Here is a 24,426-nt window from a genome sequence, read left to right as displayed (position 1 = left end):
TCTCTCTCTCTCTCCCATTTCTTTCCTGTCTTCTATTCCTACTCTAACTCAATCTTCCTAGTTGCAAGTGTTTTCCTCTCCTTTCCCTCTCTTTCTCTGAATTCTCTCTTCATTCCCTGCCCCCACCCCCCCTGTGCTCTGGGGGGACTTTTCCCTTCCTGTATCTGTGAAGGACTTTATATGAATGTCTTGTATCCTTGTTCTTCTGGTGGTGTGGATTATAGGCTGGTGATCCTTTGCTCTAGGTCTAAAATCCATATATGAGCAAGTACATACTATGTTCCTCTTTTTGTGACTGGGTTACCTCGTTCAGGATGGTTTCTTCAAGTGCCATCCATGTGCCTGTGAATTTCAAGATACCATTATTTTTTTTTCCACAGAGTAGTATTCCATTGTGTAGATATGCCACATGTTCATTATTCATTCTTCAATTGAGGGGCATCTAGGTTGCTTCCAGGTTCTTGCTATTACAAATAGGGCTGCTATGAACATAGTTGAACAGATGTCTTTGTTGCATGGAGTGGATCATTTGGGTATATGCCTAAGAGGGGGATTGCCGGGTCCTGTGGTAAACTAATTCCCATTTTCCTGAGGAACCGCCATACTGATCTCCAAAATGGCTGTATGATTTTGCACTCCCACCAGCAGTGGAGGAGTGTTTCCCTTTCTCCACATCCTCTCTAGCATGGGTTGTCATTGGTGTTTCTAGGTTTTAGAGGCTTTGATTTTGAGTATTTGCTCTATTTTGTTCTTGTTGGTTTGCTATTTTTCTAAGGCTATTTACTGCTTATATTGTGTTCCCTTTAAGCAACTATTGAGTAAAGTCAGTATTTTAATTAATAGTAATAATAATCATCATCATCTTACTGGTGCTGTTTTTTTCCCCCTCAAACTGCATGTTTTGTATTTTTCTTTGCTCAGCTTGCTACTTTTTATTATAAGTTTGCATATGACTGGCCACTAATAACCACATGACACAGTCAATGCTAAGCAGTTTTCAAATATTCTCTGCCAAAGCTGTTAATCCATAACTCTTTGATTTTCCTGTAGGAAGATTTATTTTTTTGAAAGCGGACAAAACCCAGACACTTTCTTCACCAAAATATCGTAAGAACAATCTCTTTGTTCAATCTTAATATTCTCTGAAACTTCTTGAACAAGCCCTCCCACAGTTCAAATAACCTTCAGCACCACTGACTTATATGCTCCTCCTAGTATGGACAATTAAGACTCACTTTCTAGTCCAAAGTTCCAAAAATTTTCCTTACTCTTCCAAGCAAAAATCACTCTATCACAGAATAATCCCAGACACTGGTATCATTTTTTTTGTCTTAGTTTAGATTTCTATTACTCTGAAAAGACACTATGACCATGGCAATTCTTATAGCAAAAAAACATTGAATTGGCACTATCTTGGAGTTTAGAGGTTTATTACATTATCATCACTGTGGGAAGCATGGTGGAAAACAGGTAGACATGGTGCTGGAATACAAGCTGGGGGTTCTAAATCTATATCAGCAGGAAGCAGAAACAGAGAATGACTTGGCCTGACTTGAGTTTTTAAAACCTCAAAGTCCACACCTACTGACATATTTCCTCCAACAGTGCCACACCAACTCCAGTAAGGACACACATCCCAATAGTATCATGCCCTATGGAGCTTTGAGGGCCATTTTCATTCATGCATGCCCATTTTTGGTTTTTTGGACAGAAATGTGGGCAGATGTCTTCCACATGCATGTATTGTCAGGTGGTGAAATAATTGAATAAGGAAGCCAGCAGCATTGGGCTCTTACAAGGGCATGGGATCTTGGATCTGGTGATCTTGCGGACACATTTGTTAAAGCAGCATTTGAACATGGATCTGAGGGTGACAGGAGTAATCATGTGGAAATGTTGCATGCAACATTCTCAAAAGGATTTCAAGCCAACATCATTACTGACATACAATCTCAGGGAGAAAGTGAAAGCCTATATCTGAGCAGACTGAAAAGAGGAAGGCTGAGAGAGGAGAAGATAGAGTTCTGGACCCAACTTGCAGAACTTGGGTGTAGCTGCAGATCTATTCTAAGAGAGTACAGCACAAGTATCTAGGTATCTTGGCAGATACTGAAGGCATAGGGAGTAGATTGCTAAGGGACAAGTGGTCAAACTGCTCATATTTTGAAGATAATTAAGCAATATTTTGATGGGTTGAATGTATGAAGGGGCATGAAATATATTATCTGGCTTGTGAAGTGTTTGCCAAGGTTTGAAGAGACAAAACAAGAATGCATTTCTAAACATATGATATTTATACTACTCTCTGTCCAATTATGGGGTCTGGCTTTGCCTTTCCTTCTTTATCAGTTTTTTTCCAGAAAAGCAAGATTTCTTGGAGTTACACTAATAAGTTTTCCATTTATTAATATCAATCACTGAAAACAAATTATGTTTCAAAACTGAATGAATCAAGTAGATGCACTGGAGAATTCCGAGACATATGGGAGATTGATTCTTACAAGCCACATGGTAAAAGGAAAGGACCAACTCCTAAAATATGTCCTGTGACTTCCACTTATAACTGTAGAATGCATGAGCCCCCCCACACACTCAAATGAATAAATTTGTGTTAAATCTTTAGTAAATGAGTTTAAAACCATAGGATGTAGTTAAGCACTTTTATTGCTGTTATTTAATATACAGATCTAAGCCCAGGGACTTCTGGGCAGTTTCTGGTGGTTATTTTGTTGATGTGTGTTCTTCCAAGCTTTAAAAAGAGAATTTACCCAATCAAGAATTTTACTCTTCTGCAGACTCCACAGAACTTAGGTCACAAAAGGAGGACATGGTGAGAGGAAATGGATGACACAGAAATACAGAAGACAATTGAATTCTCCTCTGCTCAATTCAACCCTACAGCTACGATATTGGAGATGACTCTTAATAGGCAGGTGTGATACATCCACTTCCTGTTCCTAGACATGTAGTGACTGCATTACTCCAGGACCTTCATTTGTACATAGGAACAGAATTATTCATATTAGAACCCTGCAGTAGGGGAGTAGTGGTGTCTGTGCTGACTGGGCAGATACTAGCTCTAGGAGATATGAGTAGAACATGTAAAAGGACAAAATAACACCAACCACTATAGTAGAGTTAGACAGAATTACTGAAGCATAGGAAAATTCAAACATGTCTTTTCCTGTGGGTATTTTAAATTTACTTAGGTAAATTTTGTAGAAACTCTCGTCAATTCCCATAAGGTTATTTGTAATGTGAAGGTTTAGTCATGTTAGTTCCAACATAGTCTAAGTTAACAAATACCTTAAGATATTAAGATATTTAAGCTATATATGAAATTATTTCTATTTTATCATAAAGCAGTACAAATAAGGCAACATACAATGCACAAAGAAGTCCTCAAACTTATTAAAAAGTTACACATTACATGAATTGTTCTCTAAATCATCTGTTTTTGAGTTCCAACATCAGAGTTTTAAACACTATGGTATCTTCATTACTCTTAGGGTTTCATAAAATTCAGAAATAAATGGTTCAAAGAGGTAATTTAATATACTGTGTTCTAAAATGACTACATATATGTTTTACCTTTTCAAATTAAAAGTCAAGGTATTTAATATGGGCACTGTTATGCATGCCAATAATGTCCGAATTCATGAGGTGGAACTTGTGCCAGGAGTTTGAGAGTATTCATGTTTAGTTATAAGTGCTGTTGCTGGGCAGCTTGCCTGTCTGAGACAGTCTCAATACAAACAAATAAATTGGAACAGTATTTAAAAAGTCATTTATTTTTTCTTATTCTTATAGTTCTATGACTCAGGAAGCTGAGGCAAGGGCATTTCTGTGAGTTTAAGGACAATCAAGGAAAAACTGAAGTTCAGTTCTCTCTGAACTAGAATGTATCCTTGTCTCCCCCCAAAACAAAACAATAGCAAACTAAGATGATCTTATTAGATCAATCTAGGTCCTCTGTGTCATTCATTTCAAAAGTGAAGGAACACATCTCCAGAAGATTACAGTACAACATTGAAGAAAGGTATAGATTTTGGGGGGAATGAGTTTATTTAACATAAAATTGGTATTGGTGCTTAATTTGGGTTTAGCTTGTAAAATTGTTTATCAGTAACAATGTTATCCACTGATCTTGACAACTGGTAATTTAGAGGCTTTCTGAATATCTCAACTATACCTTCTCAACCTGCTAACAGAATGTCATCATGGGTATTGTTATTAAACAACCTCTTACATCCTGAATAATGACAATGGTTTTATGTAGAATGCGCAAACAGCATTGATCTTTGCCTCTGAAAGCATTGGGGACACAGGAAATCTGAATAATGGTAGAAGTATGGGTCATATGAAAAGCTAACTATAAGAAGCTATAAAAAAGAACTAAACATGCGGACAACTCTCATCTCCATGAGAGATGTAATTATTGCAGTCACAGGAATATAGGAAAAGTGGGAGTACAAAAATTTGTAAAATTCGGATAGATGAATGTGTTCCCTTTGTAAACATTTTTCTAGGTATTTAGGTGGTTTGGGTTGTGCAGTGTTATTCATCCATACAACTGCTTCAAATCAAGTCACTCCTTCAAAACATGTGGCCAAGGAATAGAAATCTAAAGCCTTAATCAGTGTGCATGGAAAGACATAAGGATTTTATAGAGAATTCCCAATGCACAGACCACAGAGAGCAAGAGGATATTGATTATCAGCTTGGATCTAAGTGTAGTCATTATACTGGCTACTCATTTCATTTCTTTTAGTTTTCACTCTTTCCTTTTTTTTTTTTTTTTTTTTTTTTTTTTTTTTTTTTGATGCAGTGGTCTTTGTGAAAAACTAAGCTACCTATATATTTATGTATCTATGTGATAGGAGATGTCCTTCTGTATATATGTTTCTCTTATTAGTTGATGAATAAAACAGTGTTTTGCCAATAGAGGCAGGAAGATAGGAAGAACTATAGTCTTTGTAACCCAGAATAGAGACTCAACATAAATTATTTCTCATGAATAACTTGTATAACATTGCTGTCCTAATTGACTCTAATTTGCCAGCTTGATACAGCTGATAGCCATTTGAAAGGAAAGCTACCAATGATTAATTTCTTATAACAGATTGACCTGTGAGCATGTCCATAAGGTTTTTACTTGATTATTAATTGCTATTGGAGGGTCTGCCTTGTGTTGGTTATCCATCTCTACATACATTGTTCTGAGATATGTAAGAACTTAACTAAACATAAGGGCATTAACTAAACATAAGGGCATCAACTAGCCAGTGATCAGTATTCCTCTATGGACTCTGCTTTAATTATTGCTTGAGGTTTTTTTTTTTTTTTTTTTTTGCCCTGATTTCCCTCAGTGATGGACTGTAACCTATGAGTTTAAACAAACCATTTCCTCTCCCTCAATTGTCTTTGATCAGAATGTTTTATCTCAGCAGACAGGAGATGATTTCCCCTTTCCGCAACCTAATATTTTTTTTTTCATTTTATGACAATTTGGAATGTTTTCCTTTCTCGTCATCATTGACCAGTTCTAGAAAGGCATACACATGCTTATGGTCTACCTATTTCCTAATGTGAAAAGTCTTAGTAGATTTTTTTTCTGGCTGGCTATGGCCTTACAATGAATGAAGTGCCAATGACACTTGATACAGAGACAAGGAAATAAGACAAAATTGTTGTTTACTTGCTTCTGTGAATTGAGGAGAGTCAGAAGAATGGAAATCCTCTACTGATAAAAGATGAAGATTATTCTTTGACTGTTTCCCTTGCCAAAGTTGAACCACTTCATTGGTACTAATAAAATCAATATGTTGTGGTAAGAAAGAACATTGCTTACACTGGGGATGGGCTACATAAACATCTTTCCTTTTAATTGCAGTTTTAATTTATTTATTTTAACTTTAGCCTTATTAAAATAGAATATAAAATGCATATATTTATTGTATACACTGTGTCATTTTTATATGCATATACCTTTTGAAATGATTGTATAATTCGATTTGACACATCTATTACCTTACAACCCTATTTGTGATGATAAAATTGAAGTTACTCTCTTAGTAACTTTCTAACATAAATTACTATCAACTTTCATTGTTATACAATAATACAGCTCTCCAGAAGTCTCTTACCTTGTTCAATTGAGACTGTTTCCCCATTTTTTAATCATTCCTTTCCCCTATGAAGCCCCATGCTTTACCTCTGTAAGTTTGGGGTTTTGAACATGTTTACATACAAGCTCACACAATATTCATGTTTAATTTTTATTAGTTTCCTCAATATACTGTATCCTTGTCTCATTGTATTATCACAAATAAAAATTTCCCTTGTTTGAAGACTCCGTAGTCAGTGATTATGTATTCATTGTAAGATCTAAATACCCATTGCCAATACCAATTTCATTAAACGTTTTCCTTATATATTTTTCTCCTTGACCGTTTATATCTTTAATCCATCTTGAGTTTATTTTTAATGTAGAGTGAGGTGAGAGTCCAACATCCTTCTTCTATAAGATGACATAAGTTTTGCAGGGCTGTTTGTTGAAGAGATTCTACCTTCTATATTGTATGATCTTGGCAACTGTGAAGGTTAATTTTAGTGTTCAGTTTGATGGAATTTATCCACATTCAGGAGTCAAAACCCTGAGCATATTAGTGATAGAGTTTCAAGATTGGGTTAATTCATGAGGGGAAATATACTAACAGTGGCTAGCTTTATTCTGTGGGGTGAAGTCCAAAAATGAATAAAGCAATAGCACTTCTTTGATTCTTGACTATGGATAGAAATATTTTCATTTTACAATGGCTCCAAATCCATATTGCCACCTCTGAAGATGACAATAGGAGACACACATAAACATCACATTCCTGTTGCAGTGTGTCTCCTGTCATAATTTACAACTCTCAAAACTATGATACAAACGAAGCCACCTTTTCCTTGAGTTGATTTGTTGGGTTTATTTTCATAACAATGAAAACATTTGCTGACACAGTAACTTTTCAAATATTAAATGCCCACGAATGTGTGATTTTGTTTCTGGGATCTTTAATAAGCTTAAGTTTTGATACCAGTGTTCTCACAAACATCCCATGGAAAATTGATTCTAATTTTATAGAATATTCTGAAATCAAATAGTGTATGTGAGGTTTCTCATAGTGTCCAATTCATTCAAGAATCTTTTTGACATTTGGAGATTTTCTCTTCCTTACTGAGAATAATCCACTATCCAAAGCAATCCAAAAATCTATTGCAATCTGTGTCAGTTAATTTAAATATCATTTTTAAGAGAAGGGAGTAAAAGGAGGGGAGAGATGAGAATGAGGGAGCAGAAAGATTGAGTCAGGAAAAGATCAAAAGAGAGCAAGAAAAGAGAAACCAAAATAGAGGGAGCCATTATAGTTTTAAAGAGAAATCTGGCACTAGGGAAATGTCCAAAGATCTACAAAGATGACCACAACTAACAATCAAAGCAATAGTGGAGAGGCTACTCTAGGGCTTTCATGCAGTAGCTGATGGAAACAGAAGCAGACACTCACAGCTAAACACTGAGCCAAACTCCTGGAATCCAGATTTATAGAGGGAGAAGTGATGTGCAAAGGCGTCAAGACCAGGCTGGAGAAACCCACTTAACTACTGACCTGAACAAGGACTCCAGCCTGATAGCTAGGAAATCAGCATACGACTGACCAAAACCCCCTGAATGTGGGTGTTATTTGGGAAGACTGGGCTTTCCATGGGGCCTCTGGTTATGGATCAGCATTTATTCCTAGTATAAGAATGGACTTTGGGAGCTCATTCCACATAGAGGGATAATCTCTCAGCCTGGACACATGGGGGAGGGCCTAGCCTCTGCTCGAAATGATATGAATGACTTTGAAAATCCTCCATAGAAGGCCTCACCCTCCCAGAGGAACAGAAAGGGGATGTATTGTGGTGGCAGGGGAGGATGGGAGGATGAAGGAACTGGAATTGATATGTAAAACAAGCTTGTTTCAAATTTAAATTAAAAATTATCAAAATATTATTTTATAGAAACAAATAATTAGTAGACTACTTTGAATAATCCATCTGGCAATATGAATTCTCCCATTCCATGAAGAAGGAAGAGCATATTTTATATCTTCATATTTTTCCAACATCTATAGACATTTTATAGTTTGTATCTCTTTCACTATATCTGTTATATTCGTTCCAGCATTTTATGCTATTGGATATTGGATTATATAATTGAATTCTTTTTTATCATAAATAAAAGTAATTCTTGAAACTAATGTACATAACATGGAACATAATGATCCCCTTTCCCTTGTTTTCTAACACTGAATGGATATTCTTTGAGTGGCAGACCAACTATGAGTCACAGATCCTCAAGTAATATGTTCAGAAAAGAATAATGCCTTCAAGGAAGAAAAAAAATTCAGTCTTAATTTTTATGTTTTCTTATAAAGCAATACTGTTAATCATTCCATTTGCTCTGAACTACTCTTAGTAGTTGGCCCAGTGTGAACTCAAAAGAAATGGACAGTCTTGTGGTTCATTTGAATATGTGCCTTTGGAGAAAAGTCTGGCAAGCTGTTTTAAGAAATTTTTTTATAATCATAACTACTTTAGAAAAAGAGAGAAATTTAATCATGTATGCCTTTTTAGTCTCTATGCATTCATTAAATTATTTAACTAAATATTGCCTAAAATTTCTTTGTGGAGTCTTCTTTAAATTTACTGTTTCCTTTTTGAAATATAAGTAATGATACCAAAAAGAAAGAGGAATAAAAATAAAGAGGTAGGGAGGGAGAAAGGAATGACAAAAGGAAGGAATGAGGAAAGAAAGGGTGGGAGAAGGGACGGAAAAAAAGAAAAGAGGAAAGGGATAAGGGAAGGAAGGAAGGAGGGAAAGAAGAGGAAAGGAAAGAATGAGAAAGGCAAGGAAGAAAGCAGAAAGAAAGGAGGAATTGAGGGAAAGAAGGAGGAAGGGAAGGAAAGAAAGAAGGAGGGAGGGAATAATGGAAGAAGAAAGGAAGGGAAGAAGGAAAAAGAAAAAGAAAGAAAGAGGAAGGGAAGAAAGAAGGATGGAGGTGAGGAAAGAAGGATTAAGGGAAAGAAGAAACGAAGGAGGGAAGGCAAGGAGAACCAGAAATGTTGCTACCTCTAGGGTTAGTACTCTCCTTCTGAGGCATGCATCTTTTGCTTCTGGTGTTCTGACTCCACCAGTAGCAACAGCTGAACATAGTATTCTTAGAACACTTTGATAACAAACATTGCTGACATGAACAGCAACCTACTATACAACAACGGAGAAGGTGAATTTCAAATCAAATGATAATTATTCTTCTCACAGGCCCAGCGATAATGCAGCTGAAGTGTTAGGATTTTCTAAGCGGAAAGCAAATTAATCTTTATTAATCATTGTGATTGCATAATGTCTGGATTTGAATGTCTGATGTGTGCATGACACTATCCTCTTCCTCTGGCAATCAGAAGTGTGAAAATAAACCTTGCACTTTATAAGGAATGCTAACTATTTGGAAAAAAAACAGATATAATCATCTGCACTAAAATGAAAAAAAAAATACTTTGCAGGAGGAAAAATATACACTATGTCAGAGTTACAGACACCCTCTTTTATGTTAATATATGCACTGCTATGTGTCAGGGTTGTGAAAATAGGCAAAGAAATGAGGAGGCAGGTGGCCAAATACACAAAGAGAATTTAACAAAAAAAATTATTCATGTGCATTTTTTTCCCTAGAAACTCTCTTTAGAGCTTAATTAATACAGTAAAATTTACTTCCTTGAATGATTGGTATATTGTCCCAGTTGAAACTGCCATTAGATGCTAATTAGTGACCAAGGTCAAGTTCAATAATAGATAAATTAATGAAAACACAAACACATGCTTGGTGCAGCCATAGCCAATAAGGATGCACTCCTACTTTTGTGTATTTTCATTTGCTAGTGTGGTTTAGACGGATCTGTGAGCGCATTCTCTGCCTGTAGCCACTGTACACACCAATTTCCACTGCATCCTGTGCTTTTGATTAGACTAAGTACCCACAAGTTTTACTTTTTCATTCTCTGGAACTTAACTTCCTTATGATCTTAGAAGTACTGAGCTTAGTTATTGACCTGAACTATAGCATTCTAACCTAGATCCCAAGGACTGGTGTCATTTTTTGAGATGATAGATATGTAATAACACTTTTCCATAACTAATAGTTCATTAATTCATAGTTTATGCCCTATTCTTGATATTTTAAGAAAAAATATCTTACTATGTCTCCTTTTTGCTAGTTGCAAAGTGTGTATCTTCAGGAAAACTGAATGTTAATTATCTCAGAGTATTTGTCTCTGTTCCATACCTCAACTGTTTACTGTGTTTTGGGTTCATCAGAGCTAATATTCTGTGCAATCTTATAGTTCTTTAACTGATTATTTTATCCTTGCTCAGATATTATCTGAAGCCAGCATATTCATGTTTCCTCCTTGATAAACTGCCATTGTATAAAATTTGGATAAATGTCCATCAACTATTCATTTTGTTGTTTTTATAAGCATTTTTCTCTTTGTCAATATAGCTTATTCTACAAAGGCTATTGTTATTGCATAAAATGTAATGTGAGCATGACTATGCTTACAAGAGAACAATGTGTCTGTGGGAAGAAGAAAATAAAAAGGTAGACACTGACCTTGAAATCTGTGATGGACAGTCTTGAGACTTAACAGTCATCGTCAAATGTAAACAAAATTGTTACATGTGAAACGGCTATCTTTTCAGAAAACTTAAATCATGAAGTATTCAAGGATCATAATTAAACCATCAGAAAATTTTCAAGTCCTTCTGTTCTTTACTTATTTCTTTCTTATAGTTTTATTGAAATGATGCATTCCCCTATGGGTAGTGGTCAAACACCATGTGTGCTGTGCCTTGTCTCTGGCTATCTGTAGGTCTCTGATATCATATCAGAGTTGGAATAAATGAGTTTGGGAAGGCGTATCTTGGTCTTCAGATCCTGTTCTGTTCATTGACTCCCCAGTTCTGGAATCTGCCTTAATTCAGTTCAGTGTTCTCACTGTCAAAATAGCCAGTGTGTGAACTGAATATCTCAACTCAACCATGATTATCCCAATGAAAAAACGCTCCTGTTACCATCCCTTCCCTTCTAGATTGGGCTATATCCCCTCTAGAACTTTAAGTTAAAATCTGCTTCTTTCTCCTCTAATTTTTGTTGGGTGTATTCTATTATATCTATACAGAAATAACTATTACAGTAAGGGAAAGAGCTTAACTTAATATGCATCGCCTACATAAAAAGATATGCTCTGGCTACATGCCAATGGCCACAGACTTAGGGCCCAGTGCAGAAATGAGGATTGTGGGGTGTTATTTGGACATTGCCCTGGCTCCAAGATCATTGACAGACCCTTTTTCAAAGGGATAAGGCAGAAAACAATGGAGTGTAATACTTGAAGTCCTCCTCATCTATCCTTCACTATTCTGAGACCTTTACACAAGTCCTTGGATATTACACACACACACACACACACACACACACACACACACACACACACACTGTACATATACATAAAGAAACAGTGTTTCCTGTTATGTAAAAACTATATTTCTCTATATTTCATGATCAAGGTATAGCTATAAAGTAATAAAGATAAGGAGAAAAGCAACAGTTTCGTAATATTATTTTTTTTCTCGGTCATTATGTATTTGTTCCTCAAACAATGGCATGATACATTATACTCATATTCACTAACAAAAGGTGTGTGGTTTGGAAATATAAATTGAGAATAATTTGCAATGAATTAATCAACATGAAATCTAATATATAATCAGCATTTCAGTAAGAACTGAGAATGAGTCATAAGCAATAAGGCATCCTTCCTGGCATGGTTTTTAGTTTACACACTAGTAGAGGAGGAAACTCAAAAACAGATATAGATAAAGATGGCATGTTATCCATAATAGGTATGTAAATGTCCAATTATTTGAAAAAAAGCAACTGTCATGCATCAAGGCGTGATTGAACTCAACAAATTCAGTGTAGTCCTGCACACATGAGGTGCTAAAAAGAAAACTGATAAGGCTGTGACTTGAGGAATTAATAAAACATTGGCAGAGTTTTGCTATTGTCAGTGAGAGAGAAAGCATGTTCAGTGCAGATGGCAAAAATAATTGATCTTAAAAACTTTTGCTAGGTACATTTTGACTATATTTAGCTACACAGATTTTGACAGTTTTAACCATTTACAAACAGCCATTATTAGCTCTTGACATGGCATGTATGTGTGACTCACATACAAACTGTAGAGGGGCCTGTGTATATAAAGAGTCTGTCTCCAGTTCAATGCTTGGAAGGCTTTTCCTTTATTCTTTATTATTTCCTACACAACGTTTGCTACACAACAGAAGAAGGGGTCCTGCAGCCAGCTCAGGAGTCTCAGATTAATCCTGTTACTTCCTGAGGAGATAAATCCAAGGGAATGCCTGTTTTCTGAACACTGTGACCATCCCTTCCCTTAGTTGTAGCCATAGTATATGCCCATTTACTGACTCCTGTTAAGAGATGTGTATCTACTTTTCTTTAACCCTGTCACCTTCATTGGCAATATCTTAAATACTATATTCATGGAAATGACTTTAGAAGGAAAATGTGACAGTGATATGAAGAAATAAACAAGAAAAACAAAACAAAAAACAAAACCACACAAAAAAAAAATAGTTCTATGCTGCAGTAATGATGTTAACAAATGTCCTGGCTGATGCATATGCAAGGTTAGGTTCCTATTATGCTGTGCTAAAAAGTCATTGTTTGGCATCTACCTACACTGATGAAGCACCTTTCTTAGGAGAACTCAAAAATCATTTGATCACAGAAAAGTGTGTTTTGACTCTCACATGTGGGTTGAACAAGTTTTGATTGATCAGCCCAAAATTTGACACTTATCTCAAAGACATAGATGAACATTCTGCCTTCATCTTGTCAGTTTGGTTTAATACTACTGAAACTTTCAGCTAGCATCAGATCCCATGAAAAAACAAGGTAAAAAACACATGATAGAGGAGAATCCTAGCATTTACTTATTTTTTTTATTTAAAGGAAGAAATGAAATGCTCCCCTGCCCAGTTTATTTACATGTGCTGGAATGTTTTTAACTTGTGTTGTTCTGGTTGTTTTATGTTTATATTTTCTTCTTTTGTTTTATTTTGAGAAAAAAGGCTGGCTCTATAGTTTAGGCTAGACTTGAGCATACCATGTAATTCTGGTTGGCTTTAAACTCTAGTTGATCCTTCTACCTCAGCCTCCCAGTGTTAGTATTATAGGTGTGTACCATAATTCCCAATTTGAAAAACATGGTATTTTGAGAAACATCAGTCAACTTAATTTTTTAGTCTTAGAAGATACCAGCAATTGGATAACCAACCCAACTCCACATTAGGCTAAAAAACTATCTTATAGTAAAAATAAAGTAAGTTCATTTCTGTTTGTGATTAAACCTCTGTTTCTCAAGGATTGTGCTATATGCAAACTGTAACCTTAATTTCAAATTATACTGTACTGTGTGTTCTAGACATGATAATCATGTCTTTGTTTCAAGAAATTGTTTCTAACCATCTTGCAACACTATTTTTATTTCAAAAGGTTATATGACCAACTATGACTATCTTGTTATGCTCATCTTGAAACCTTGTTCTGCTAATGTCATAGCAAATATTATTTATCTTGTAACTTGTTCTGCTAATGTTATAGCAAATGTTCTGTTCCTGTAAACCTGACTATTTTATCCACCAAAGCCCCCATTTGGAATCCTCCTACCCCTGAGCTATAAAGCTTTTTCTTCCTCAATTCCAATGCTGACCTCTCGAACCTCACCTTGGGGGCAGGCAGCATGGGCACATGAGTGCTTGCTTTGAGTAACTTGGTCATAAGGATTTGGATTGGTGGATTTCATCCCCCAGTCTTTGGGATTAATACTACAAGAAAATATAAATGTAACCAGTTGTTACTTTTCCCTCTTTTAAAATGAGAATATATTTTCACATGAAAATTTCATTCCACAAATTCTTTTTAAACTGGGTGTAATGATCCAGATCTGTGATCCAAGTGCTTGTGAAGCTGAGGAAGGAAGATTGCCATACATTCAGTGACAGCCCTGGGAGTATAGTGAATATCATGTTATTATGTAGCAATGTTCTCTGCTTTGAAATATTCCACTCTACAGACAGGAAACTCTCTGAACTATCAAGCTGCCTGAAAGTTGTGCAGGATGATCCATAGTGAAGTTTTGCTGAGTCATCATCCATACTAGGTGGCATTGTGGTTATTCAACTGTCTGTCACCATGTTCCTTTAAGTATCCCTCTAGGTTGGATTTTAGTGGACTTCATTCTTTAGTATATATTTCATTCCCTACCTGGAATGAACAGAAGTTAGCTCATCTTTGACCAGGAAAAGTCACATAGCACAGGTTAACCAGAGTTAACATCTCAAAGGAAAAAAATTGGCCTTTCTTCAAATATTTATATAAAATTGTCAGTATAATTGAAATTTAATTCTAGGGTAAATAACATGGTTTTTAGGTTGCTACAGCATTCTTCCTATGATTTACAAAGCCATCTTGAACAAAAACCCTCCACATTTTTTATAAGCATGTATCATGCCACATTGCTAATAAGATTTGAAATTATAAAGATATGAAATTAAATAGTATTTTATTTATCTTGTAAACAGCTAAAATCCTTTCTCTTTAACTTTATGGAACTGAACATTAAATACAGACACACACGAAGATGTCTTTTCTACAAGGTTTTCCAAGGAGTTTCGATTTGAGTGGAACAAACGTTTGAACTTGGTGCCAGGAGACACACTTAAAATCCCCCATCTGTCTGTCTTTCACTAACCTAACCATAAGATTTTTCACCAATCACTGGATTCCTTTGAAGCTCATTTTCCTTTACTTAAATTGAAATGATAAATCCAACCATTTGTTTTTGTTGTAAAATTAAATCAACATAAAATATTTTGTTCACTGCTCTGTCACCTACAAATCTAAGATAACATTACTAATTAAAAAGTTGATGTTATAATTTAAATGGATTTAAAATAAGGCCTCCCGATGAATTAATGAAAGTATGTATTTCCTAGAATATGAACTCTTTCATTTCCTCCACTTCAGAGACAATTAATTCAGAAGGATTTGTGAAATGTCAGTTTCAAAAGCCATTGCTTCCTAAAAGCCAGTGTGTATGTGTGTGTGTGTGTGTGTGTGTGTGTGTGTGTGTGTGTGTGTGTATTTGTGTAAGACAGAGAATGACAAAGAGAAGAGAGAGAAACAGATTAAGGTCTTCTATTATCGAAATACTATCTCTATTTGCTATTTTTGCCTTTAGAACCAACCCTGCTTTCTTTCTTTGGCTTGAAGACTGAGTGCAGTCATGACAGAGATGAAATGCACCAGCACTCAGAGCCTCTTCCATCCCCCTCCTGTCTGCAGGTCTCACCTTCCACCTTCTAAGGCACTCTGTAATTATTGTGTCCATGGACTTCTTTTCTTTCCTCTATCAGCTTTGACAGGAAGATGGTTCTGCCACTATGGAGGACCCGTCACAGTTCCTAAAGCACTTGCCCAACAGGAACTTCAATGTTAATTGTGAAAAAGCGGCATGGGGTACGAATCTTTGATGAACTGAAATTACTGTTGTGCTGCTATGGAAAAAGCCTTTAATTTTGCCATCTGGGTTTAATTGACAGAGAATAACTAAGAATGGTAGCTTGGAGAATTGCTGAACTTTGCATATGGACAATTAACAAGAAAGAGAAAAGCCAGTTTGGAAAATTGTGGGTCTCTCTGTAAAGGCAATGTGTGCTGCCTTGGGATTTGAAGTCAATTTTTTCCCCATCAGAAAGACCCATTTCTTTCACTGAACAGGAATTTGGACAGTAGTCAAGATTTGTGTCACAGCATTTGTATGAAAGTAAAGATTTTAGCTACCTATGGAGACTGAAGCCCTTGTTTTCTGAAGTATTTCCCCTATATATTCCTAGACCATATGGTCTCCCTTCTTCAAATTTAATAGAAAATATATATCCCATCCACAGGCTTCAGCAGCAACTGGAGTAGCTTCTAGAAAGCCAGCAAAGTGTCTCATCAATTGTGATATCTTTACATTTAATGGAATTGTCTCCGGGCTTTATCACAATTCAAATCTCAAAGCATGAGAGAAATTCAATTTATACAACCAGATATTTAAAAAATAAAAAGATTGCCTAGAGTAAGTAAGAGGAGTGTTATTGGATCTGTTATGGAGTTCACAGTGTCAACCACTGCTCAGTGGAACCTGATTTTGTTACTTTCAAACAGTGCTTGATCACCAATTTTGATATTACCTATTTTTCTTCACTTTCTAACCAGCTTTTCTGAGTAAAGCTCCTACCATTTTCTTGTGTTTTATGATCATTTCAGAATTGTTTCCATTATAGATTTATTTTCTTGTCAAAACAGTAGTAACATTCATATTCCTTACAAACTCAGAGGAGAATATGATGAAAAAGGAAACATTTGAGGGCTTGATTACATTATGAAGTGTCACATTTGAAGTTTATGTTCATTTTTAAACTTGAATGTGACTTGTAGGAAGTATCAGCATGTTTCACTCTTTTTTTTATAATTAATTTATATTTGAAACAAGTTTGATTTACAAGTCAATCCCAGTTCTCTCACACTCTCCTGCCCTTCCCTGTTCCCCCCACCAACTCCCATCCCATCCCCTTTCTGATCCCTAGGGAGGGTAGGTCTTTTGTGGGAAGTCTTCAAAGTCTGTCATGTCATTAGAGCAGGACCCAGGTCCTGCCCCATGTGTCTAGACTAAGGGAGTATCCCTCCATGTGGAATGGGCTCCCAAAGTCCATTACTATACTAGGGATAAATACTGATCCCCAGATCAGTACCAGAGGTCCCATAGACTGCCCAGTCCTCCCAAATAACTTCACATTCAGGGAATGTGGGGCATGGACTCCAACTATCAGACTGGAGTCCATGAGCTACCCCTTGTTCAGGTCAGCTGATGCTGTGGATTTCTCTAGCCTGGTCTTGTCTCCTTTGCTCATCACTCCTCTGTCTCTGCAACGGTGTTTAGCTGTGGGTGTCTGCTTCTTCTTCCCTACTGGATAAAGGCTCTAGGACTGCATATATGGTAGTAATCAGTCTTGTTATAGGGGAAGGGCATTTAAGGTAGCCTCTTTACTATTGCTTGGATTGTTAGTTGGGGTCATCCTGGTAGATCTCTGAACATTTCCGTAGTGCCAGAATCCTCTTTAAACCAACGATAGATAGCTTCCTCCATTATGGTATCCCTTTTCGTGCTCTCTTCTGTTCTTTCCCTGACTCAGTCTTCCTGCTCTGTCATGCCCACCTCTCCCCTCCTCTTCCTCCTAAATCAAGTTTCTTTGAAATTATTTGCAATAAGTGTAACTTTAATATCGACTAGTATATACTATCATGGAGTAAAGAGATTATGGCCAGGGTCTTATCAAATTTCCTGGTTGATGTAGCAGGTACTTTCTGGGCCTGTTAGCTAGACTTCAGTCTAACACTTAACCTACCTATCACACTGACTGAGAAATTGTGAAAGCAAACCTAGTACCAGTTTATGGCCAAGACCAATGGCAACATATGGACTAAGAATGGTACTAAAAAAATTGCTAAATTTACAACTTCTTTCCAAATTTAAAGACTATTAGAAAAATAAACTGATTTTGAAGATTGCAAAGTAAAATGTATTTGAGAAAAATGAGAACACGTTCCTAAACAGAAGTAAATCAGTCCTTCCTATCTAAGTTTTATTCAAAGGAAAAAACAACAGTTTTCTGTAAATCTTTAGAAGTCTCATGGTACACAAATGAACAAGTTTCTACTTGGTAAGGATTTCTATGCATAAATAGGAAATCTCTATCAACCCCTATAAGTATTGCTCAGATACTTGGGGCATTTTGTTTTATATATTTCCACTCAGCTCCTGTTAGGTGTTAGATTAGTATTTTGAAGAAAATGAAGTATGTAGGATACCGACAGGTTCTAATGCTGCCAATATCTAGCCACGATTATGGCTTGAGTCTGTTGAAGGTTGGTATTCCAAAAATAATTGGAGGTATTTCTAATTTTTACATGTTGACTATGAATTTTCCCTGAGCCCATTTCTTCCTCCTCCAAACAGGACAAGTAAATTTATCCTTTCCCATCACTCTGTCTCAGAATGCTGAAACCTAAGGGGCCATTGAATTCTTATCCCTAGTCGAATCAATCAGGGAGATCATGAGGAATATACAGCATTCTTTCCATAATTACAAGTATTCCCATGGAATATGTACATCTAAGGAAAAGCAGGTTCTCTGCTGTCCAGTCTCTACATCTCCAGCTTCTACAAAAATTCATCAGTGTGAAGACAACACTTGGAGCACTAGGGCTAAGGAATGCTTTCCCAATCTTATTTCAGCTTTGTTAAAAAATTGTATTTATTGAGACTCGAGTCCAACTCCCTCTGTGTCTTCCCCACACTACCATTAATCAGTAATAATATATTCCATATCCTGATATCAAGCCTCTTGTTCTTCTTCATGCCTGCCAAAACAACCTCTTTTAGCAACAGCCTAAAATAGGTCTTTCTTGTGCCTCTCCTTATATAAATGTATTTTCATTCCAGGGCCTTATTAACATCAGAAATGCTGTCTCCTAGGTAAAAGATTAATTACTTGGCTGTGATTCACAGAAATGGAGTAGCAACTAAATTACTAAGGGGACAGATCAGAGCACTAGTTATTGTTATGTCACAGTGAGGATTCTTTAGAGGAGAATACACATAGTTTTCAGTATAGTTCATGTCAGAACAAAACACCTTGTATCTTTTTTGGAAAGACTAGGTAAGCAAAGGACATCAATAGGCCAATATTTAAGGCCTACTTAAGGCTGATAAATGGGATCAGACATTATTACTATGTCTCCCCATTAGTGCATATCTCTTTGTTTCTTGTTAATTAAATATGAGTTAGCTATATTTCTGTGAACGCTCAATAACAGTGGTCACTGGGGGAAAATCAAGCCTCAGTTCTAATTAAAGGCATAATTATAATTCTGAGTCCTAGATTGTCACTTGTTTTCTGCAAAACACTGTTCCTGGGGTGATAGTTTCTTTCCAAAACTTTTGTAGTGAATCTGAAATTATCAAAGGCCATTAAAGATTTTACCAAAATATTAAAGGCAAGCTGAGCTCAGAGAGGCACATTTGTAAAGCTTGCATGTAAAAAGTGATGCAAGAGGATTTTGAATTTAAGGCTATATAACAAGAACCTGTTTCAAATGCAATATTTTAAAGAGAATATTCTTCACAGAACTTAAAGCAAAGTGTCATTTGTGTATTTCATTATCAGATAATAATTTAAAATTCACTAATTCAGTTCTCCAAAGCATATTTACATATTGGAAGGTAATAACAATTATGGGTTAATCATTGTTCGAGGTTTTCTATAAGAATATGCAGTGAAACAGGACCCTAAGCACGAGTAAGAACATCCCAGCATGGTCTGGGAAAGAGGACTGAAATCAGAGACATCAGGTGTAAACCACCAACTAGCTACACCTGCCATCTTCTCTGGTTAATGCTTGTTCAACTTTTCATTTCCATGATTGACAGAGGAGGAACATTGATGTTTATGCACACCACACACACACACACAAAAAAAAAAAACACACAAGCTCACACATATACATGCACACACACACACACACACACACACACACACACAGGTACGCTCACACAGGTACATGCACACACACATGTAAACACACACATACACTCACAATTCTGGGGGAACTATTTCAATAAAGTAAGGGGCTTCTCTGTGTGCGCTACTGTAACTCCAACACAAAAAAGAGTTGAGAGACTGTGCCAGCAAATAGATATTTTTGTGTGGCTTAAACGTCTCATTGTAGAATCATGTCATTCTTGAGAATAATATATTACTATAAAAAACCATAATACCCATGACACAAAACAATTTTGAGTTGTCATCTAGTGCTTTTGAGGAATCAGTGTATGAGTGAAAATATCCCACACATGTAAATAAGGGATTTCTCATGTTTATACATCTATAGAGAAGCAAACCTATTGATAATTATAAAGTAAAAAGATCATACCTATGAAATTAATTACTTTTAGTTTGTCTCAGTTTTGGAGAATCAAAACTGGCTTATAAAGAGCTACAAAACAAAACTGTATCCCTCTGCCCCTCAAAATTCTTTTTAAAGAATGTATGCTGTGTGTGTGTGTGTGTGTGTGTGTGTGTGTGTGTGTGTATGCACGTGCTTGTGGGAGTGTGTTACCTTTAATCATGTGTACTTGGGGGTATGTTTATGTCTTTGTACATATCAGTGCTAGTGCCCCTGGAAGACCAGAAGCATAAGAGTTGTGAGAGCCTTCGGTTGTGAGTGTTGGAATGCACTCATGTCCTCTAGCACCAAGTATTGCTTACAGGTGTGAGCCTATCATTATGTGTTGCTAGGGAATCAGAAGGAACCTGTGGCTTTCAGTATGCTAGGCAAACACTTTACCAACTTAGCTTCTTTCCCTAACTACATTACTTAAAGTTGAAATATATATAAATTGTTATTATGGAAAGTATCTGTATTGTCATCTTGTCTACCTTACCTATCCCTGTGACAACTGCATATTTTTTTTAACAATTCTTAAACTTTGAGTCTATTGTCCTGAATATATTAGTGTATTAGAATGAAGTATAGAAACAAATTATGAGCTATCAAACTAAACACTTACTTTAGAGGTGATATCCTTCCTGAAATCCTGGATGCAGATGGGCATTCTAGGTTGAAAGAACATCATTGCTTTTCTTGGTGTGCACAAGATATAAGGGAACTCTATGTTTGAATTCTAAGAGAAAAATTTTATTAGATATAAAAATATGTGTATAATTCCAAAAATCATGCACATAGGGATCCTCTCAATATTTGCCTGAAAACCCTAGCCCCCTGCCCACACACACACACACACACACACACACACACACATAAATGGTGTACAGTACTATTGCATCTCGTTTTGAAGGAAAAGTCAAGGAAAACAAATGAGACAGTAATAGCTGAAGCAAAAGTGAATGAGAAATGTATGTAAGTATGTTTATGTATATGCATATATAGTGAAGAACAGCCTTGGGGAAATAACTAGTGAAGTTAAATAAAAGGAAATTGATGTGCCTTTCCTGAGCATGCCCTTGTAGAAGTTCAGTATTGAGAAAGGGAAAAAAAAGAGTTTATTCAGAGAATATCAGATTTATACTGTTAGGAAAAAAAGAACCAGTCAGAGTGTACTATAGTTAAAATATGATGTTTTCCATGTGGGTAAAACTGTGGAAAACCATCACTAATTACCTTGTCAGTTTGAAGCTGTTCATGCCCTATATTGATGATATTGTATAACTAGGTCACAAAAATCAGAAGTGTGTATGTGTATTTGAATATGCTATGGGAAACTTAATGTAGGCATAGCTCATAACAAAATGCTATAAGTTTCCATACATGAGCAGTCATTTTCACCATGGATTAAGTAATTATATAAAGTTACTAAATTGTGATGTATACTATATTATTTTCCACTTTGAGTAGTGATCATATGAAAATTCAGTATTTAATCATTCAAAATTGTACACGCATGTTATGAAGTTTTATATTATGCAAGTGTATATGTACATTTACAAGTGTATATGTACACAAATTCACTTATTTATGCATATCAAAGTAAAAATGCATGTAGATATGCATATGTAATGACTAGAAATATATGTCTAATTCAGCAATTATGTGAAGTAGATTTTACAATGTTTCACACCTTTTTTTCTAAAAAGATTATTTGAATAGGGGGATAACAAATCCTGACATTAGATAAGAACATTTTCAGAATCAGGGAATAAAGTCTCCTTTATTTTGAAGTTTGACAATATCTTGATAACCCTATCAACAGGAATTCTTGCAAACCAAATTGCATTTTTTAAGCTTGCAAAGAATAATTTTTTAAATAGCAGCAACAAAGAAACTCTGAAGCAAAATAGTGCATGGGTTATAAATGTATCATATTATGGTAACTAAATGAATGAGGTTAAGTGACTATAGAACATAAATGGAGGATGAACACAGAAAAACACACTGGCACCACATGTAAAGACGTGAACACATCCATATTCAGCATTGCACTGTATTTAACAAGGTGGCAGCAGTGAAGTTTGCTTAGTTCCACAGCTAAAGTATTCATCATTGAGTAGTCTTATCCATATCTCATATCACATAATTATAGTTAATAATCAAGTATTTAAATATTTAGAAATAATCAAAATACTAAACAAGTATGACAAGTACTGTTGAAACTGGTCTAGGAAAGGCTTTTATCCTAAGGTGAAACTGAGAAAAGCTGGAATAAAGATTATGGCTTATTTGCCTCACATTAAAGGCAACAGGCCAACTTCCCTTAATATGTATAGCTACAATTAGTGTGTAATAAAGTACTACTACCCAAGGCAGTGAGTAGTAAATTCTTCCAGATCATCAGGACAACATAATGGACAAATTTGCATATTTATGTGAGTTTAATTTGAACTGTTGTTCTGTTGTTCTTATGATCAAAGCTGATTAGTCTTATATATATATATATATATATATATATATATGTGTGTGTGTGTGTGTGTGTGTGTGTGTCTTTTTAGCTTTTTTAAGTTTCTTTTTTATTTTACATATCAATCTCAGTTCCCTCTTCCTCCCTTCCTGCCTCCCTCCCTCTTTCCCTCTCTCCCACCCTCTCATGCCTCCCAACCAACCTCCTCTCCCATCCCCCCCCACTCCACATGTAGGGTGATGCCTCCAGGAGGGGTCATCTAAATCTGTCAAGTCATTTGGAGTAGGGACTAGGACTTCTTTCCTGTCTCTAGGTTAAGGGAGTATCCATCCATAGGGGTAATGTTCCCAAAGTCCTTTTGTGCACCAGGGATACATCCTAGTTCTATTGCCCGAGATCCCATGTGATTTCCTCACCTCCCCTTCTCTTTCTCCTACCCCTCCTAATCCCCATGTGATCTGGGGATCTTGTGAGGGACCTTATATGAATCTCTTAGAATCCACCTTGTATTCTAGTTTCATTGACGGTATGAATTATAGGGTGGTGATCCTTTGCTCTATGTCTAAAATCCATATATGAACTAGTATATACCAATTTCCTCTTTTTCTGACTGGGTTACCTCATTCAGGATAGTTTCTTCAAGTTCCATCCACTTGCCTGTGAATTTCAATATTCCATTGTTTTTGTCCGCACAGTAGTATTCCATTGTGTAAATGTGCCACATCTTCTTTAACCATTCTTCAGTTGAGGGGCATCTAGGTTGCTTCCAGGTTCTTGCTATTACAAATAGTGCTGCTATGAACATAGTTGAACAGCTGTCTTTGTTGCATGAATGTGAATCCTTTGCCTAAGAGGGGGATTGCTGGGTCCTGTGGTAAACTAATTTCCATTTTCCTGAGGAACCGCCATACTGATCTCCAAAATGGCTGTATGAGTTTGCACTCCCACCAGCAGTGGAGGAGTGTTCCCCTTTCTCCACATCCTCTCCAACATGAGTCATCATTGGTGTTTCTAACTTTAGCCATTCTGGCAGGAGTAAGATGGTATCTCAAAGTTGTTTTTGATTTGCATTTCCCTGATAGCTAAGGATGTGGAGCACTTTCTTAAGTATCTTTCAGCCTTTTGATTTCCTCTATTGAAAGTTCTTTATTCAGTTCTGTACCCCATTTTTTAATATGGTTATTTGGTGTTTCATTGACTAGTTTCTTGAGTTCTTTGTATATATCGGAGATCAGCTCTCTGTCAGATGTAGGATTGGTGAAGATGTTTTCCCAGTCTGTGGGCTGCTGCTTAGTCTTACTAACTGTGTCCTTTGCCTTACAGAAGCTTCACAGTTTGAGGAGGTCCCCTTTATTAATTGTTGATCTCAGTATCTGTGCTACTGGAGTTATGTTTAAGAAGTGGTCTCCTGTACCAATTTGTTCAAGGGTACCTCCAACTTTCACTTCAGTGTGGCTGGATTTATGTTCAGGTCTTTGATCCATTTGGAATTGAGTTTTGTGCATGGGTCTATCTGCAGTCTTCTACACACCATCATCCAGTTGTGCCAGCACCATTTGTTGAAGATGCTTTCCTCCTCCCATTGTAGGCATTTAGCCATTTTTTTCACAAATCAGGCGTTCATAGGTATGTGGATTAATATCATGATTTTTGATTCAATTCCATTGGTCTACTTGTCTATTTTTTGTGCCAATACCAGACTGTTTCTAGGAGTATAGCTCTTTAAGTAGAGCT

This window comes from Phodopus roborovskii, unplaced genomic scaffold (assembly GCF_943737965.1).
Source record: "Phodopus roborovskii unplaced genomic scaffold, PHOROB, whole genome shotgun sequence".
Lineage (NCBI taxonomy): Eukaryota > Metazoa > Chordata > Mammalia > Rodentia > Cricetidae > Phodopus > Phodopus roborovskii.
The sequence above is the reverse complement of the archived record's forward strand: the minus strand, read 5'-3'. Positions refer to the sequence as shown.